The following is an 18758-nucleotide window of genomic DNA, read 5'->3' as shown; positions in this document are numbered from 1 at the left end:
CCCTGCTGAGCAAAGAGCCCGATGTGGGGCTCGATCCCAGAACCCCAGGATCACGACCTGAGCTGAAGGCAGAGGCCCCAACCCACTGAGCCACCCAGGTGCCTCGGGAGCCTGTCTTCTAATGCAGTGATTTATCACAGCCAATCCTTGCACCTATTGCTTCTGACGATCAGATATGATCTTAGCACTCCAGTTTCTTAACAGAGACACTATTCGCCAGTGATCAAACAGACCCCTTTTGTTCTGCGTGTTATGAATACTAACTTTATCTAAAACGGATCTGTTTATTAATAGGCTACAGGATATTATTTAGAACCACAGAGGAGGACTCGGTGACTTTTAGCCGTGTGGGCAGAGTTACATGTTTAAGGAGCACGTGGTGCAGAGGGAAGAAAGCAGGATACTGGAATGCGCTTGGGGGGACATCAGAGAACGGTTCTTTGAAATTGATTTTACAAGTAAGGATTTCTTTTTTTTATTACTGTCTTCTTTCTTCTCCATTTTACATGTTGCAGAGTGGAGCTTGAGCTAGGATCCTGGCAATGCCATCTGATTGCTGGTGAACTTGGGTGGTTCTCGGCCTGGGTTTCCTTATCTATAAGACATAAATAGCAGAAGTCCCTACCTTAGTGTGTTAGTAAGAGGACAATTCAGATAATACTTGTAAGTCCCCTATAACAGTATCTGACACAAATGCATTTTTTAAAATAAAATAAAAACTCATCTTACAATGAGATGCACTGAAAAAAAAATTCATAAATACGACAGAAAATGCTTTGCATTGGTTCAGAACCAAGAGTAAATATACTTTTCCACTTTATGTAGATGAGAATTGATCCCTGGTCTTTATTAGAGTGTAATGTTCTTCACAGTTTTCTTGGTCTTGTCAGTGATAGTGAATTTATTTCCTCTCTATTTGCCTTGGATTTCAGAGTTGACCAATTTAAATAATCACCTCCTACTTTGCTAAAAATGGAAACTCCCTAACCTGAAAGCAAATAGCAAAGTTAATTAGGTTATTTAAATCTTCTAAGACTTGCAATCTAGATATTGTCAGGTCAAGATGAGGCATTTGGATTGGAGCAGGGCTGGCTGGTTGATGGGATGTCATAAGGACATGGCAGCCGCAACACTCTGACACCGTAAGTGATCCCTCAGAGATGGAGGAGGTCACCGAGTCAAACATCCATGACTGTCTAGCAACTACTGAATTGTGCACCAAGAGTGGTTGTGATGGGTCACCAGAAATTTCTCTAGAGACCAGAAAGTCCTCAGTCACAGCTCTCCTAACAGGCCTTGCCAAGCAGTCAAGGCCAATGTGTCAGCTTGCTAGAACCATGCGGACAGCAGTAGAATGGCCCCAGGTGTTTTTGAAGACGGCAGGGTTCAGGGGTCTTCCCCTCCATTATTTTTACGTTACTTGAATAAGCTATTCAACCTCTCTGCATCTCCATTCTTAATACCTGACACCCACCTGGAAGGTTTGCTGTGAAATGTCCTCGAGGGAGTACATCTTGCTTCACCAAGCATGCTTAGTATATAGTGGGCAGTCGGGGAATGTTCCCTTTCGTTCTTGTCCCCTTCCATTTCTGCCCCCAGCTTCCTGTCTTTGAAGCAGGAATAAGCCTAGTTGCTCCCCCAAGAATTCAGAAGCCATTGTATAAGAGTGAGAAGGCTGAGCTGTTTCTTTTCTAAAAGGTCATTATCTATAAGAAATTAGTCCCTGATAATGAGAGCCATCTCTTTCTCCTCTTGTCATGTGCGAGGGGCAGGAGATCTGGAAGGATGCCTGGCGGCCATCACTGTGGGTTGGTGGAGTCTCAGGATCCAACTATGGATGGCACCGTCAGGCTTTCTTACAAGGTCAGGGTAGCTACTTCCTCAAGAAAGACGAGGTACATTTCCATAACTCCAGGCATATTTGCAAATTTCCAGGAACTACAAGTCACTGTGCTTCCTCTCCCCTCAAGGGCCCTGAAGGACTATCCGTTCTCCCAGCTGAGTCCGTTGCACTGTCAGAGTGTGTGTGCATGGAGGTCCCAGCATCGGGTGACATCTGCTCTTGTCCTTTCTCCCCATGACCTTGCTTCTTTCTAGTTCCTGCTCAGTATTCCTGTTCTCTTGCTCACTTACTGGGCATCAGAAACCAGTTCTGGGTGCTTCTAGAGGGCATTTGTACACGTTCAAAGGAAGAGAGTCACTTGTTATGCTTAGAAAGCTTCAGTGGCAGGCATGAGGGGCTTTACCGGGTTTACTTCATGGCAGTTGTTTTGCCCTATTGGTGTCCCATTTAGTGGTGAAAACCAAAAGTGGAGGAAGATCCATTTAAGTAACTTCTGAGAAGCTCCTAGGTTCTTCTCTCCAGCCCCACTGTTCTGGGAATTCCAGTCCAGGTGCAGATCCAGCTGCCAGCTCCACTGAGGTCACATGTGCATCTGGAACTGAATTGGCCAGAACCAACCACTCAGTTTTAACTGCACGCCCCACCCTAATTTGCTTCTTCTCTTCCAGCTCCCCTTTGCTCAAGCCAAATTTAAGAGTTTTGCTGGATTCAAGACCTGCCTTCACCCCTCTTTCCATAAGCAACCGCTAGTTCTGAAATACACCCCCTATCGAAGCCCCTTGCCTCTCGCTGACTGCAAGAGCCCTGCAGGTTTTGTCCCCATCACCGCCTTCCCCCCTTCCTCTCCCACCCTGGCCTTTTGTCTGTTCTTCAGACACATCAAGCACCTCCCCTTCCTAGAAAGCTCTCTCTCCTGATTGGTCAGTGACTGGCTCCTTCTTGTGGTTCAAACCTCAGCTTAAATGTCAGTTCTGCAGGGGGCCACTGGGGCTATCAGATCAAAATCAGACGTCTCATTTCTCTCTATTACACTGCTTTGTTGCAATTCTCTGATTAGCCCTTATCTGACTCTGGCATTTTAAAAAATGTGTTTAGGGATACCTGGGTGGTTCAGTCGGTTAAGCACCTGCCTTCAGGTCAGGTCAAGATCCCAGGGTCCTGAGATCGACCCCTGCATTGGGCACCTTGTGCTCAGCCAGGAGCCTGCTTCTCGCTCTGACTGTTGCTCCCCCTGCTAGCGCGTTCTCTCTCTTTCTCTGACTAATAAAATGAAATCCAAAAAAAAAAAAAATGCGTTTATAAGCTTTGTTTCTGTCTTCCACCTCAGCCCTCCCTTTTGTTCTCTGCCTCAGGGGAAGAGGACCTTGTCTGTCTGGTTCATTATTAAATCCCCAGCAGTTAGATGAATGCTTGGCACATAGTTGGCACTCTGTAAACACTGGTTAAATGAATGAATAATTAGTGAGATCAGTCTATGCTCTCCCTTAACCATGTTTTTGGCTAATTCAGGATACCAGTAGGGACTCAGTTCTGGCAAGATCTTATAGGGAGGGTTTTCAACCTCAGTACAATGGACATTTGGGGCTGGATGATTCTTTGCTCTAGGGGTAGTCCTGTGCATTGTAGGGTACTTACCAGCATCTCTGAGCATTCCCCACTTGATGCCAGGAGCAAACTCCCCCACCTCAGGTTGTGACAACACAAAATGTCTCCAGACACTGCCACATGTCCCCGGGGAGGAGCAAAATCTCCCTTCTCTTTGGTGAGAACCATCGCCACTGGAGGGCCGTCTGCAGCTCCTCATAGTTAAAGACACGCATCTCAAAGTCAGGTCCCTAGACTAGCAGATGACCCTTTTGAGAAGTTGCTCTACCAGGAAGGCCGAGCTAGGCTGTGGGGCAGGCAGTCCCAACCCTGACCCCAGCCCCACCACTCACCTGTCAGTGAAGGGGCTTGGCTTCAAAGGCATGGGCTTCTTTATCTGGGAAAGGGGTTGACAGGCGAGGAGTGGACGCAAGCATGGAATAGGTGCGGGGGGTCCCACGGGGTAGAAGCTAGATTAGCGGCAGCCCTTCCACGGGGGAAACCCCTGCTGTCCTCAAATGGTTGCTCCCTTTACAAAGGTGTTTCCTGTGATGCAGACGTGCAGGCTGGGCAGAGAAAAGAGACTCGGGGGTCCCCCAGTGAGGCCCCCCGTGCACATCCGGCTGACACACTGGGTCTAATTCCCTGCCCCTTGGACTCACTCCTTCTCCAGTATCCACAAAGGCTGACTGTGCTCTGAGCAGCTGCAGCTGGTCAGGGCCTCGGGGAGGCTGTGGGAAGGGTCGTGGTCCCTGTCAGCCGGCAGCTGTGGGAAGTGGCCAAGCATCTCTCTCTTTCTCTCTTTCTAATCAGTGTTCGGGTCCCCAGCCAGCAGCTCAGCTCTTTGTAGAGAGTTGCATCTAAAGTCCTCTGTGAGGCCTAAAATACTTCTATCTAGCAAAGGGCCTTTGGGAAACGTCCGCCCTGATTGGAGGGTAGCTGCATGGATGGACAGGGCTCTCGGGAGACTCTCAAGTGGGAGAAAGAAAAGAGCCTGTTCAATCTTCTCTTAGCTTAAAAAAAATAAATAAATAAAGTCATGGCCTACCTAATTAATTAACTGAATTCTAAGGAGATGAGCAGAATTATTGTTAATTAATTTTAAATGAATGTAAATGTATTATGCCTAAAGTATTTGTGGTTCCTGCATTCCGTGGGGCCTGTGATTGGGGGGGGGCATGTGGGTGGAGGGGGGACATCCAGAGCAGAGGGCGGCCGGGCCTGGGGCTGGGGCAGTATCCATGCGTAGGGCTCTCCTCGGCCAAGTCTCCTGGGCGGGAGCGACGACTCAAGGATTCCATCAGAACTGATGTGTCAATAGGTTCAGGGTCTTAAGGGTGAGGATGTGGTGCCGTGAAAGCAGGCAGGGTAGAAGAATCAGTGGGGGTGACACTGAAGGGACTCAGTTCTGCCTGGGCTGTTCACAGACCCTCTCGTCTCTGCTCCCACATGTCTCTGCCTAGCGTCACCTGTTCTCACTGCAGAAGCGTCTTCTCCTTAAGGTAGGAAGACAGTGAGACCCCACCTCTTAGACCCTCCAGCCGGGCAACCCCAGGGGACAGGAATTGCTGTGGATGGTGTATGTACATCAACCTGGGACCCGGCGCTGGGGCTGGTCTCGTGATTGTTTCTGTGGTCCAAGGGCTGTGCCCTTCCTGCCACCCAGGGAGCTGGGTTCATTATGGGAAAAAACAGGGGAGAGTCGAAACGTGTCTGCAGCTCCATGTGGTGGCTCCCACGGCCCTGCGTGACTGCACGCCAACACACGGCTCGGCCTTCCACAACACAGTTCACTCAGAGGAAAGCGGGTTCAGCCAAGCTTTTGAATTGGTTTTGTGCAAACCTGAGAAAACGAGAGTAGTTGACTGAAAGTATGTGGAGATTTATGTTGTATTGACTCAGAATGAACACCTCTTAGAGACCCAGGAATGAGAGGCAGGAATGTGACCCCTCCGATGTCTCCCAGGGAAGATGCTCCAGGGAACCATGTCCCTGGCTTGTTCGGCTTCCCCTGTGATTCTCCGCTGCTGTTCCAGTGAGTGCCTTGAGGTAGGAAGAGGATGGCTCCAGTGTCTGACCTGGGTGACGTTTGCTCTAATATTGACTTTTCTATTGTCACTAAAAGGCTTTAAAAATGAGTGTACTGTCTCTTATGGTTTGAATCATCCCACCCGGAGTCCAAGATATGTCCAAGTCCTAATTCCTGTCCCTTGGAATGGGACCCGATTTGGAAGTAGGGTCACTGCACGTATAATTACTTAAGATGAGGTCATGCGGGAGGAGGATGGGCCCTTAATCCAAGTGTGTTAAACACACACACACACACACACACGTGTGAAGACTAACACACAAAGAAGACGGCCATGTGAAGCAGGAGCAGGAATTGGGATGAGGTTGCCATAAGCAAAGAATGCCCGGGGCCACCAGCAGGGAAGAAGCAAGGAAGGATCCTTCCCTGGAAACCTCAGAGAGAGTGAGAACCTGCTGACACCCTGATTTGGACTCCTGGCTTACCCATCCAGTCCCATAGCCCCATCCAAAGACTTGTTCCTGCTGGAGGAAGAAAGGAGGTGGTCAGGGTAGGGGCAGAAAAATACTTCCTTCTTCTCTTCTGGGTTCTCTGTATGGTCTAATAATCAAATGGATAGAAGACAGATTAGCAGGTGTCTGGGTGCTCAGTGGGTTAATCCTCTGCCTTCGGCTCAGGGCACGATCTCAGGGTCCTGGGATAGAGCCTCTCATCAGGCTCTCTGCGCAGCAGGGAGCCACTTCCTCCCCCTTTTCTCTGCCTGCCTCTCTGCCTACTTGTGATCTCTGTCAAATAAATAAATAAAATCCTTAAAAAGAGAGAGAGAGAGAGAGAGAGAGAGAGAGAGAGAGAGAGACAGGTTATCTGGAGAAAAAGGAACAAAAATTTAAGGTATGTTTGCCCTCTGTATTCATGGGAGGCCCCAGGAGAGCTGAGTGACTCCCCAAAGTGGCCCAAACCGTCATTGCCTAAAATACCATCTTTAGCTCAAGACCAAAGAAGATATGAGGGGTGATGGGGGAAAGCCCAATAAACAGGGGTAAGCTGTTGTGCAGATATAAGTCCTGTCTTCCTAGATTTCCTAGAGAGTGAGGCACCCCTTCTTCCTGGTGTAGCCGGGAGACGCACTGACCACTGGAGATTTTCTTATAAATGTTAAGTGTCTCTTACAAAAGGGTAACCTTCTATCCAATTTTCAGAGCTTCACTTATTTCTGCGGTTTCTGGGGAAAAAAAAAAAAAGCTTAAAAATAATTCCCATGCCAAAGAGACTCATTTTGGGGTGGCCAATTCTGTTGCCCTTGATAGGACTCAGGTACACGGCAAGAGGCTACAACAGTAAGTCAGGAGGCATGGATCAAGGGCTGAGTGAAGGCAGTTGGGGGCACAAGCAGAGAGGTGGGGTGTTCAGAGGGCCAGCATGTCAGACGTGGTGGGTGAGCAGGGCTGGTAGAGAAGAAGGAGTCTAGCATGGCTGGCTTGGGTATGTGGTCAATGGCCTTCTGTTACTGAATTGGGGAGACACACAGGAGGAGAAGGAGGAGGGGGGTTGCTGGGAAAGCTGGCAAGCTGCATAAAATTTATGCATTCTGGGAACACCCAGAATGGCTCTATGCTTCAATCTCTCTGAGAATGATTTCTGTCTTTCTGCAGCTGTACTCAAGCTACAGACTACTGACTCCTTCTCTGCTGACCCTGGGAGGCCCTGTGATGCCCTGTGATCATCTGCAGACCTCACAGGAGCAGGAGGTCCAGCACAACTCAAGATGGGCTGTAAAAGTCAGCGTGCAGGGGTTCTATGGCAGGAGAGCAAGAATCTGCTGTGTCCCTGGGACACCACGCAAGGGTAGGGGCAGGAGGCACAGAGCACCCAAGAAGGGGCGGCAGCAGGGGCTGTTCCTCCCAGTTTCACTTACCAGAATCCAAGCCCCAAGCTAAGAACTTCATCCGGATGGATTGGGAATTTACCTGACTCACCTGCCAAACACTGACTTTGTGCCAATTGACATGTTCCACATTAATTAGTCTTAATAACAAGTGTCCTACAGTGCTTGCAAGATAGTATGACTGGAATAGAGAGTATTTCCTTGTTCTGGGTAAGAGGTATTCTCGAATTCATCACTTAGTGAACAAAGGGGGATCCTCATAAGGGTGTCAACAAGGCCCTTGGAGCAGGACCCAGCAGGGAGGTAGCGCAGTTATGCAGTGAATTTTAAGTACATCTGAATCAATCAGACTCACTTAAATGGCTTCTAGCCCACATTTTCTAAAGTTTGTAACATAATCTTATAATCACAATGGTCTTCCTAAGTGCCACAGCCTTGTGGGTCGTTACAGTTGAATTGGGTTTTCCCCAAAGATGTTGAAGTCCTAATTCCCACTTTCGGCAAATAAAACCTTATTTTGAAATAAGGTTTTTGCAGATAATCAAATTAAAATGAGGTCATTTTGGAGGAAGGTGCTAATTCAATATGACTGGTGTCCTTAGTAAGAGGGAAATTTGGACACAGGGACCAGGAGGCATAGAGAGAGACCATGTGGGGGGGGTTGGGGGTGGGAGGAAGGCAGAGTGCTGTCCATCTATAAGCCAAGGAGAGAGGCTGGGGACAGCTCCTTCCTTCCTGGGCCTATGAAGGAACCAACCCTGCCTCTATCTTGATTTCAGACTTGTAGCCTCCAGAACAGCGAGACAGGCGATGCCTATTGTATGTGCCACCCACCTTTTTTGGTCATGCTTTGATACAGCACTCCTGGTGAATGGACACATGAGTTATCTCAAAATTAGAATTCCTAGAATCGATCTTTCCACTCTCTGTGCTAAAAAGCTGTAATGGCTGTTTGACTGAACTATCGGTGATACGTGAGTGAAAGGAAGCATGCATGTGTGCTGGAGTTTGCAGCCAGGGGCAAACTCCACTGCTGAGCAAACACTTCTGCTGAGCAAAGGTAGACAGGATGGTGAGAGATGCAAGGGAAGTTGCATTTTGGTCACAATCCATTGGGGTATGGCCATGCCAATCAGCCGTACTTGCTTCCCACAGCCTGGTGTCCTGGGGGCATCCTTCACAGGGAGCCTGCAAACAGCAATTTCTTACTCTAGCTGAGGACCAGAATCACCAGAGTGCTTGTCCCAGATCCAGAGGGTGGTTTGGAGACATGCACGTGAGCAGATACTCTGCAGGGAGTTGGCTATCCCGTGCAGGAACAGAGGCCGACGTTCCACAGGGAGTAAGGCACAACCTTGCTTCTGTCAGAGAAACAGCAGCTCTGAAGTAGTGAGCTCTGAGGAGGGCCTCCATCTGCTACAGGCTATTTCTGGAATCTTATGACTCTCTGTTAATTCATTTAATCATTAATTTGGTATTTCAGAAAACTGGCATGCTTCCCTTTTTTCTCCAATTATAAAACATTGCTATTCTCTGTGCATTCCTAAATTCTTTGCAGAGACAATTAACATTATTTATTTAACATAAATCTAGATGGCAGTGGAATTGATCAAACCTGTACGCCTGCTGTGTTTCATGAACCTTACTTCAGCGTAAAGTCATGAGAAACATCACGATGCTACCTTGAGAATAGTCATTTAATGAAGGGATGATATTCTCATGTCACATCTCCGTTTTCTCACTTTCTAAATAAAAGCCATGGTAACCAGGCTGTGTTTCTCTGGGCAAGATTACACTGAATTTATTAAGCAATACCCCCAAACTGATGTACATGTTGCAACAAGTGGAGAGCAATGGTTGAAAATTTAATAATGAATATTTTGGAACAAAATAAAGAAAAAGTTGAATCTAGATGGCAAAGTCCAAAATAGGAAAATTGTGTACAAGGTGCAGCATGATGCAGCAGAAGGTGACAGGAGTTAGGAGTAAAAAATTCAGGGCACCTGGGTTGCTCAGTTGGTTAAGCAACTGCCTTCGGCTCAGGACATGATCCTAGAGTCCCAGGATCAAGTCCCACATTGGGCCCTCTGCTCAGCAGGGAGTTGGCTTCTTCCTCTGCCCCTCGCCCCTCTCATGCTCTCTCTCTCTCTCTCAAATAAATAAAATCTTCAAAAAAAAAATTCAGGTTTGCATCCCAATTCCAGCCAAAATGCAAATTTATCTGATAATTATCTTATAGACATGGATGGGACTGGAAGAGATCATGCTGATTGAAATAAGTCAACCAGAGAGAGTCAAGTATCATATGGTTTCACTTACTTGTGGAGCATAAGGAATAACATGGAGGACATTGGGAGGTGGAGAGGAAAAGTGAGTTGGGGGAGACTGGAGGGGGAGACAAACCATGAGAAACTATGGATGCTGAGAAACAAACTTTGGGGTGGTGGGGGTGGGGTGAGCCTGGTGGTGGGTATTATGGAGGGCATATATTGCATGGAGCACTGGGTGTGGCACATAAACAATTAATTCTGGAACACCGAAAAGAAAAATAAAATAAAATAAAATAAAATGGAAAAAATGAGGAGAGTATGGATTAAATGAGAAAGTGATATTGTGTTGCATAATACTAGACTCAGATGTCTATATTAGACTTCATTTTCTTTTATTATTTCTAAGAAGCAGCAGCTCTTACAAGAATAGCACCAAGTTTGGGGACATACTGAGAGTAACCTTTCGTTAGACTTGTGTATTGCTAATCTTCCAGAAATATGATGATAATTGGCTGACACCTGGGCTTTCATTAACCAGTTTTGGTCTGTGGACCACCAGCATGACATGATGTAGGAGCTGGTAGGGGTGCAGAATCACTGGACCAGAACTGTGTTAGACTTCCAGTTGGATTATATGTCCATTAGTGCTGGGAAGTGCTGCCCTTGACTACTGAGGAGGGAAGAGTTTAGGGGGTGTTTTGTTGGCTTACAGAAACAGAAGTGTCCCTGAGAATATAATAAATACATATGTATATATGAGAATGTAATACAGTATAATGTATAACATAACATAACATAACATAACATAACACAACGCATCCTACCATTTCTAATTTGGTGAAATCCTCATCTTTTTAAAAAGCAAATGGATTCTTGAAAGTTGGCAGGATAGTGGCAGTGCAGTTTTAGATCTTCTTAAACCCCACACATAAACAGAATATCTGGATAGTAAAACCAAAGTGGATAGACAGCATTTACAACAAATTTAATTACAAGGTAGTTTTATAATCTCCAAATTTCAACCAGAGGGCACATATTACTAGTAGCTACAAGATCTAGGTATTATCAGAATCTGTGGGGGATGAAGTGTGTCCAGTGGACCTTAGACAAGAAGAATCCACAGAATAAGCCACATATATTCACTGGAAAGCATGGTGGGTCAATTTGAGAAGAGCAGGTTAAATCAGACTATCCCCTCTACCAATGTAATAGTGATAAATGTCTGAGCCATTGGTAGGGCTAGGCTAGTCTTTGTGGACACTTGGAACTGACTACCAGGAGCTCCTCTTCAGATAAGATCACCTATGTAGACTAGAAACTGCTGGAGAAGAACCAAACTGAGCAAGAGAAGGACCCAGGCAAGAAAGAGAAAGATCATTTAGATAAAAATGGGGAGAAAACAAAGTCTGAAAAATCTCAGAAAGGAAACCCCTATTACTATTAACACTCTAGAATAATGATTAAAAAATTGAGGATAAGTAAATTTTCACAAAGGTGAGCAACAGAAAAACATCAAGAATAAATTCCATATAAAGTTACCATAAGATAAAAAAAATTACAAAGCAGAATACCAACCTCATATACTTCTAAGAAGAAACTGAAAATAACAGATCAAAACTTTGACGTGCTTTTTCAAAATGGGCTCAAAGGTATTAAGGAAATGATATAATATATAAATGAGAAGAGCTCAGAAGGAGGTAATATACTTTAAGAGAGCCTGGGTGCTCAGTTGGTTGGACGACTGCCTTCGGCTCAGGTCATGATCCTAGAGTCCCAGGATCGAGTCCCATATTGGGTTCCCAGCTGCATGGGAAGTCTGCTTCTCCCTCTGACCTTCTCCTCGCTCATGTTCTCTCTCACTGTCTCTCTCTCAAATAAATAAATAAAAATCTTTAAAATAAAAAAAAAAAAGAAAGAGCTAGAAATAAGAGAGAACATTGTTTGGTTATGAAGAAAAATAAGAGCAATGAAATGAGCAGCAATGCCTTATGGGAAATGGAAAGTGAAGGGGGGAGATTTTTAGATAAAAAAGAAATGAGATGTTAATTAGACTTATGGTGGAGGTCACTTTTTAATATGTACACATATGGGATGATCGTGTTGTGTACCTGAAACTAATATAGTGTTCTATGTCCATTATATCTCTGAATGAAAAAAGAAAAAGAAATGAAGAAAACAAAAGTGTTAGAGAGAGTGTGGCCCATATTGAAGACAGGCAAAGAGGATCCAAACTACAGGAAACTGGAGTCTACGGAAAAGACGCTACAGCTTAGTCCAACAACGACACCCCTAGAAAAAAGCTTGAAATTTAAAAATACATATTTGAAACTATGTATTCAAAGGATCCGTGGATGCTGAAACTATCAATACAGAACAGCCAACACCAAACATTCTAACATAATTATTAGACTTGAAAGAGAAAGAAAAAAAAGGGAAAAGAAAAAGAAACTCTTTGGACCAACCAGGTGGGAGGATGTGATTTAACAGGGAAAGCAGAGTCTGCATTGTTAGACTTTTCTACCTTATTGCTTTGTGCCCGAAGAAAATGGGAGTGGAGTGTGTAATATGCTCCAGGGGAAAAAAAAAATGGAAAGACAGGATTCTATATCCAATACACTTGCATCAAGTATAAAGGGCCTGATGAGCTGTTATCAGCAGGAAAGACTTGGTGGCTACTGTTCCCATGAGCCCTTCCGAGGAAAGCAACTATGGAATGGTTTTCACATGACCAGAATGCCAGGTCATGGCACTGCTGGTGGAAATGAATCATCCACCTGCTTCAAGGACAAAGGCTAAGTGAAGTTTGAAAGGGAGAGTACACTGTGCAACATCATGAGTTCTGGCCGCTAAGATACAGTACAGCCTTTGGAAAGGGGAGGGATATTTTTTTCATTTCCAGCCATTCTTATTGGTGGTGTTACTGTGTTCTCAGCCATATGGATGAGGAGAGATAAAGCAGGTAATTATAGAGTATTCTGATTGTCATCCCCTGTGTTTTGAGAATGTGGATTCTTGGGGTTGGAAGATGGAATATGAAAGCATCATACAAAAGAAACTAAATAAAACCCCTGAGTCCTGAATTTGAATTTAACATGGCATGGACTCAAAAGGTGTTTCTTGGGGCGCCTCAGGAGGTGTTTCTCTGGGTGTCTCTTGGGGCTCAGTGGGTTGAAGCCTCTGCCTTGGGCTCAGGTCATAATCCCAGGGTCCTGGGATTGAGCCCCGCATTGGGCTCTCTGCTCAGCGGGGAACCTGAGGGGAACCTGCTTCCCTTCCTCTCTCTGCCTGCCTCTCTGCCTACTTGTGATCTCTGTCTGTCAAATAAATAAATAAAATCTTTAAAAAAAAGAAAAGAAAAAGCGGTGTTTCTTATGTGCGTGTGAGTATGCACGTGTACACGCGCTCTCCAGACTGTGAGACATTCTGCAGGTTGAGAGTCCTGAATTTCTCAGTAGATACACTTTAAGGAAGAGAGAGAATGGCAGGGAAGACTGTTGATTAAGAGACTTACCAAGTTTTCAAAAAAGGGTAAAACCTCAACGGTAGTGTCCCAGGATACACATCAGTTCATAAACTGGAAAAAAAATGTAAGAAAGTTTTTGCTACAGAAATGGGGGTACTGGTCACTTTTGGTGGGAGGGAGAGGGTGTGCCGCAGGGATGACAGGCCACCCATGGGGACCTGGGGGGTGACTGCCAAGCTCTATTTTCTGCCCTGGGCACTGGTTACAGGTCTATCACATAGTAAGTAGTTCACGAGCTCACACACTTGCTTAGTGTGGGTGTCTGTCTCTGAGCTATTCTACTGTGAATGGTAAAAGGTGAACACAAACAAATACAACAAACATTCCCTGAATGGTTAATCCTACTAAGAATCTCCCGTGTGTCAATCATCTCAGAGAGGCAGGTGCACTGTATGGGATACTGTCAAAACCAGTGTTTCCATTTTCCCCAAGCCTCTGCTTGTTAGGTGACCTTAGGCTTCTCCAAACATCAGCTTTATCGTGGGCGGAGTGCACGCAACATTACTAATCCATAATTCACGGGCATGCAGAGGCTCAAAGGAGAGAATAAGCGTGCACGTTCTTTGTAAATGAATGAACTGAATGAAACAAATGAAACAAAGGTTCTCATTATTGCTGGGAGAGTCAGGATGGTAAATCCCCACGGCAATTATTTTTCTGGCTGGTGTTGTCCTGGCTGGTATAGCCCCCCTCCCCCAAACCCTCTAATGAGTACCTGATCTATGGGCCAGCTACATTACCCGTCTTGGAAAAGGCCGGCTGAGCAGATATTTCATAATGAGGCTCTGCCTTGTTATAAACTTTGAGGGAGTAAACATTGATGAAAACGTGCATTTCCTGGTCTGCCACAACTCCTATTTGTAAATCATGCCATATTTATCCACTTCCATCTTTGTTTTAGGCCCTGATCAAGTACCTGAGTCCATCAGTGGGAAAAAAAAAATGTTTTTTTTTTTTTTCTCTGTTCTTGGGAACTTACATTTTAGCAAGGCCAGAGAGACAAACAATCTAGTAAGTAAGGAAAGGATATAGAGTATACTTGAAAGTAGTAAGGATTAGGGTAGGCAGGGAAAGTAGTTTAGGGACAAAGAGGATTAGGAGTGTGAAGGTGGGGCCAGAGGCTGCAATTTTGTCTTGAGTGAGCAGGTTGGCCTGATGGAAAAGGTGCCCTTTGAGTCAACACAAGAAGGAGGGGCAGGACTGAGCCAGATGTCTATTCTGGAGAGCCGCGTTGCAGGCCACGGGGACAACCAGTGTCAAGGCCCTGTGGCTGCTCCACACCAGGCTTGTCAGAAGGACAACAGGGAGGCCAGTGAGGCTGGCCTGAAGTGAGTATGGGGGAAACAGAAGGAGTCGAGGCCAAGAAGGGGACCGGATCACACAGGGCTGGCAAGGCTGTTGGAAAGACCCAAGGGCTTAACTTACCGCTGAGGAAAAAGTGGAGCCATGCCGCATGATGAACGGAGCAGGTACATGGCGGGGAGGAAAGGAGGAGGTCCTTTGGTTAAAGGACCCCCTGGATGCTGTAAGGAGAGCCCTGTGGGGGCCAGGGTGGAAGCGGGGAGGCAGTTACGAGGATCGAGATGGGGTTGGCAAGAGAGCAGGGCAGCTTGAGCTGGGATGGTTCTGGCTGAGCTGGGGCAGGGCTGGCAAGGGTTCCCTCTTCAGCAAATAAAGGCATCTGGAGAGGCTGGAGAGGCTGGGGGGTTGCTCCCTGGCAAGCATGTGTGGCCTTCACGCTTACAGGCTATGGGATTCCCTGCTCATCACTCCCAAGCGGGAGTGTGTTTCATCTCCCGATCTGATGGGTGCTGGCATTTGTGCTTGAGTCTGACTCCATGGATGGTCCTCCCACACCTCAGAGCAGCAGAAGCTCCTCTTCTTCGAGCAGCTCTGCCTTTCCCATCAGTGTCTCACTCCTTTTTCTCCTGGATTTTCCAGAAGACTGTGCCGGTCTTCTTTGGAGCCCTTTTGTTTGGTTAGTTTGCCGATTCCAGACTCGAGGCACACGCGCGTGTGCACATCGGTGATAAAGTCCTGTGTTATCTTGCCCCTCTAATTGTTACAAGCCCCAGCAAGATTGTTAGCTAATTAAAGAAGATCTTAATTACAGCCATGGACATTATAATTACACAGTAATCCTTCCTCAGCCCTAAACTCTTCCAATGTGAAAGACTAATACTTGTGGATTTACTTCAGATTTTTACATCCAGGTAAATCCTGAGCTAGTTTTGAAATAGCTAAAGTGGTCATGATGAGACCTTGGGCTCCTACCAGACCTCTGTGTTTGCTTGTCATTCCTCACATCACTTTCTCCCTGCTCACCGAGTCCCAAAGGAGTTCATCATTACTCTTCTCTCTGAGATGCATGGTAACATTCGGTGCTTATGCTTCGCCCTTCCCTTTCATTGCCTGCCAACTCAGTAATGTAATATTTTAAAAAATTATACATTTACTCAAGTTTGGATAAAGATGAAGTATGATTTCTAAACTCATGACTCAAATGAGTGGGTGGCGAAGGTGCTCCAAGCTGTCAGGATTCGAGTTTAGTTAAACGAAAACCTTGTCATTAAACATTAATTCAACTTAAAAAAAAAAAAAAAGGTTTGAGATTCATGAGCTACAGAGTTCCAAAGATGAGAAAGGTATAGGGAGAAGAGGGTGTCTCCCTTCTGACCTGCCCTCAGCACCCCTGGCTTCTCTGCCCAGAGGCACCTGCCAGCGTCACAATCTACAATGATTCCCCCGGGTATGAGGCACGCCATGCGCAGTGCTCGTGCGTAAGGGGAAAGCCCTCCGTCTGTCTGCCCAAGGTGAACGTGGCAATGTTGCTGGACATTTATTTGATGCCAAATGAAGGCATAATTCATAAAATAAAGAGGAAAAAAACCCCAGGAACTCACTAAGCCAGTTTCATGAGGCGTGCGACAAAGTTGCATCAATATTTATTTTATTCAGATCCCTGTTTTTTAAAGTTTTTCCTACCCATAGTTTAAGACACAGTAGACCAGGCTGAATGCAAACCTCAGTACCTTAGACATCTTTTCTCTCCCAAATGGTCTGGGAAATGTATCTTCACATTGATAATGAAAACAGGCTTATCCTGTTGCAGTGTTTGAACCCCACAGCTAATCTTCTGAATTCACTAATATTAACCCTTCCTTCTACACGAGGGAGCCGACTGAGCGTCGTGGGACCTGAACTTGGAACCCGAGGTCTTTGCCCTCTACCACAGCAGGTGGTCTAGGAGGTGGAGGGGATTTCCCTTCTGATGGAGAATTTTAGGACTATAACTGGGTTTTGGGAGGTCACAGGGCACAAACTTACTTTCCTTTAAAGCAAGAAGGCTCATTTCGACCCAGACTGATGGCTGAGGGAAGAGTAGCCATTTCAGGCATGGGGGCATTTTGCAAAGCGAGAGGCCTTGGTGGTTTTGTTCTGGAGGACCGTTTCCATTGCAAGTTTTCCCACTGTCTTCTGTTACTTATTTCTGGATTAACCTGGTCACAATCGGTCTTAGATGTTTGGAAAGTCCAGATGAGTGCCCAGCTCTCCAGTGAGCATGTTTATTGGCCCTGGGAAGTCTGTTCCTCGTGGTAAGAGAATGGAGGTAGACGAGAACGCCCCAAGGGGCTGTACTGGGCAGAAGCTGCAGACTTAACAGCTCAGCATCCTGCACACCTTGGGGCTTTTCCTGCACATGAGGCACGCTTCTATCTGCAAAGTTCAGGGAATTAAAATGAAGACATCAGCTTGGTGCACTTACAGCATCAAACCCTCCCCAGCGCATCTCCTGTCCCAACAGGGTCCTTCATGGATGGGGATCCAACCCAGAATCACACACTGCATCGTGTGGCTATGCCTTCTCGGTTTCCTTCATCCCTGTTCCTCCTCTTTCTCTGACCTTGACATTCTTGAAGAGTCCAAGCCTCTCATTTGTTTAGTGTCTCCCAATGTATGTTTGCCTTACATTCCCTCGTGGTTTGATTTGGGTCATACCGTTCTGACAGAAGTGTCCACAAAGGGACACTGTGTCTTCCCCGCACATCACATCAGGAGGCTCAGTGGATGGTGGTGTCAGTGTTGGGATGTTGGCTCTTGTACCACTGGGTTGAGATGATGGTTGTCAGGTTTCTCCACTGTATTTTTAAGTAAAATGTAGGACAGATTTCTTGATTAATAAGTAAGTCTTAAACATCCCTTAGGCAGATACTTTGAGACTGTGTAAATATTTTATTCCTTATCAGACTCTACCCCCCTCCAGATTTAACATTTGTTGATTTTTGCCTGAATCGATTATTATTATTTGATTGCCAAACAGCAGTTTTCCAATCCCATGATCTTTGGAATTTGTTACTTGGCATTCTACCATGAGGGAGAGCCTCTCTTTCTTTTTTACTGATTAATCAATTACTAATTAATATATATAATAGATTCATATTTTAGTCAAAGAGTTGTAATCCATTACTATCATTTTTAAAATTTTTTATTTACCTGAGAGAGAGAGAGATACAGAGAGTAACATGCACAAAAGCAGGAGGAGGGGCAGAGGGAGAGGGAGAAGGAGGCCCTGAGCTGAGCTGGGAGCCCAGCACAGGGCTCTATTCCAGTACCCTGGGCTCATGACCCGAGCCGAAGGCAGAGGCTTAACCAACTGAGCCACCCAGGGGTCCCTTTTACTCTCATTTTTTTTTTCTTTTGATGCTCAAATTGTCCCAGATTTGGCCAATGGGAGCCCCTTCAAAGCAACCCTGTGATCTTTCAATATGACCCCATCATTCCTTGAATACCTCCATGTTTTTTGGCACAATGACTTATCTTGCATTTCCCCTGCCGCCATCCTGGAGTCAGCTGTTCTTAGTGGATGGTCAGTAAGTTACAGGAAGAGGCATGTTAAAATCTCCCTCTATGATAGTGAGTATTTTTGTTTCTTTCTGTAGCTTAGTCCATTTTTTTCTATTTGTAAGGTCTGTTAATAGGAACATCTGCCTGGTACATTGTCTTACTTGTGGCTTTATATAGTAACCTTGTTTCCACTAATATTTTTTTGCCTTAAGTTTTAGTTATCTGTTATCAAATAAATATTCTTGTTTATTTTTTCTTTAATATTTCCTGATACATATTTTTCAATCTTTTACTTGCAATCTCTTTGTAAGCAGATATAGCGTGTGTCTTATAAAAAAAAGATAGTTGGATTAAAAAAGAAAATCCAATTTGATCTAAAAATACAATTTGATATATGTTTTAAAACTGACATATCCAGTCCCTTTAAAAAATTGTAGAAATTGATTTCTACAATTGGGGTATAAACCTGGATTTATTTCTAACATCTTCATTTTTACTTTTTATTTATTCTGATTTTTCTGTTTTTCCTCATTTCTTGCTTGCTTTGAATTTACCGTTAAGTGCTTGTTCCAGTTCATTGCTTCCCCTATGCTTATTTCCACTCTCTTTGTGTTTATTCTAGATATTAATTTTAACATGAATATCTACTCTCTAAAAATCTTGACCACTATAAGGGCACTAGAATAGTTTAACTCTAAGTATTCCGCTCCCCAATGACATATTATGCATTTTAGCTCTATCATTTTAAAAACATTTAATCCCCCAAGAAATTATTATTA

The 18758-nt window shown here is 45.2% G+C and overlaps 2 long non-coding RNA genes across 4 annotated transcripts in view; one reads left to right on the top strand and one right to left on the bottom strand.

The window, feature by feature from the left end:
* Positions 1-18758, top strand: part of LOC116597477 — a 97325-nt gene that overhangs the window by 24904 nt on the left and 53663 nt on the right. The gene's annotated exons all lie outside the window — the stretch shown is intronic.
* On the bottom strand, positions 254-4186 carry LOC116597476. 2 transcript variants are annotated; one of them, XR_004288623.1, is made up of 3 exons: positions 3781-4186; positions 1475-2435; positions 254-595 (listed from the first exon to the last, which is right to left on the bottom strand). It is a non-coding gene; the product is annotated as an uncharacterized LOC116597476 (long non-coding RNA). The 2 variants fall into 2 exon arrangements; XR_004288624.1 differs by lacking the exon at positions 3781-4186 and adding an exon at positions 3479-3679.

Source organism: Mustela erminea, chromosome 8, assembly GCF_009829155.1.
Source record: "Mustela erminea isolate mMusErm1 chromosome 8, mMusErm1.Pri, whole genome shotgun sequence".
NCBI classification, from domain to species: domain Eukaryota; kingdom Metazoa; phylum Chordata; class Mammalia; order Carnivora; family Mustelidae; genus Mustela; species Mustela erminea.
This window is presented reverse-complemented; position numbering and strand designations above follow the sequence as displayed.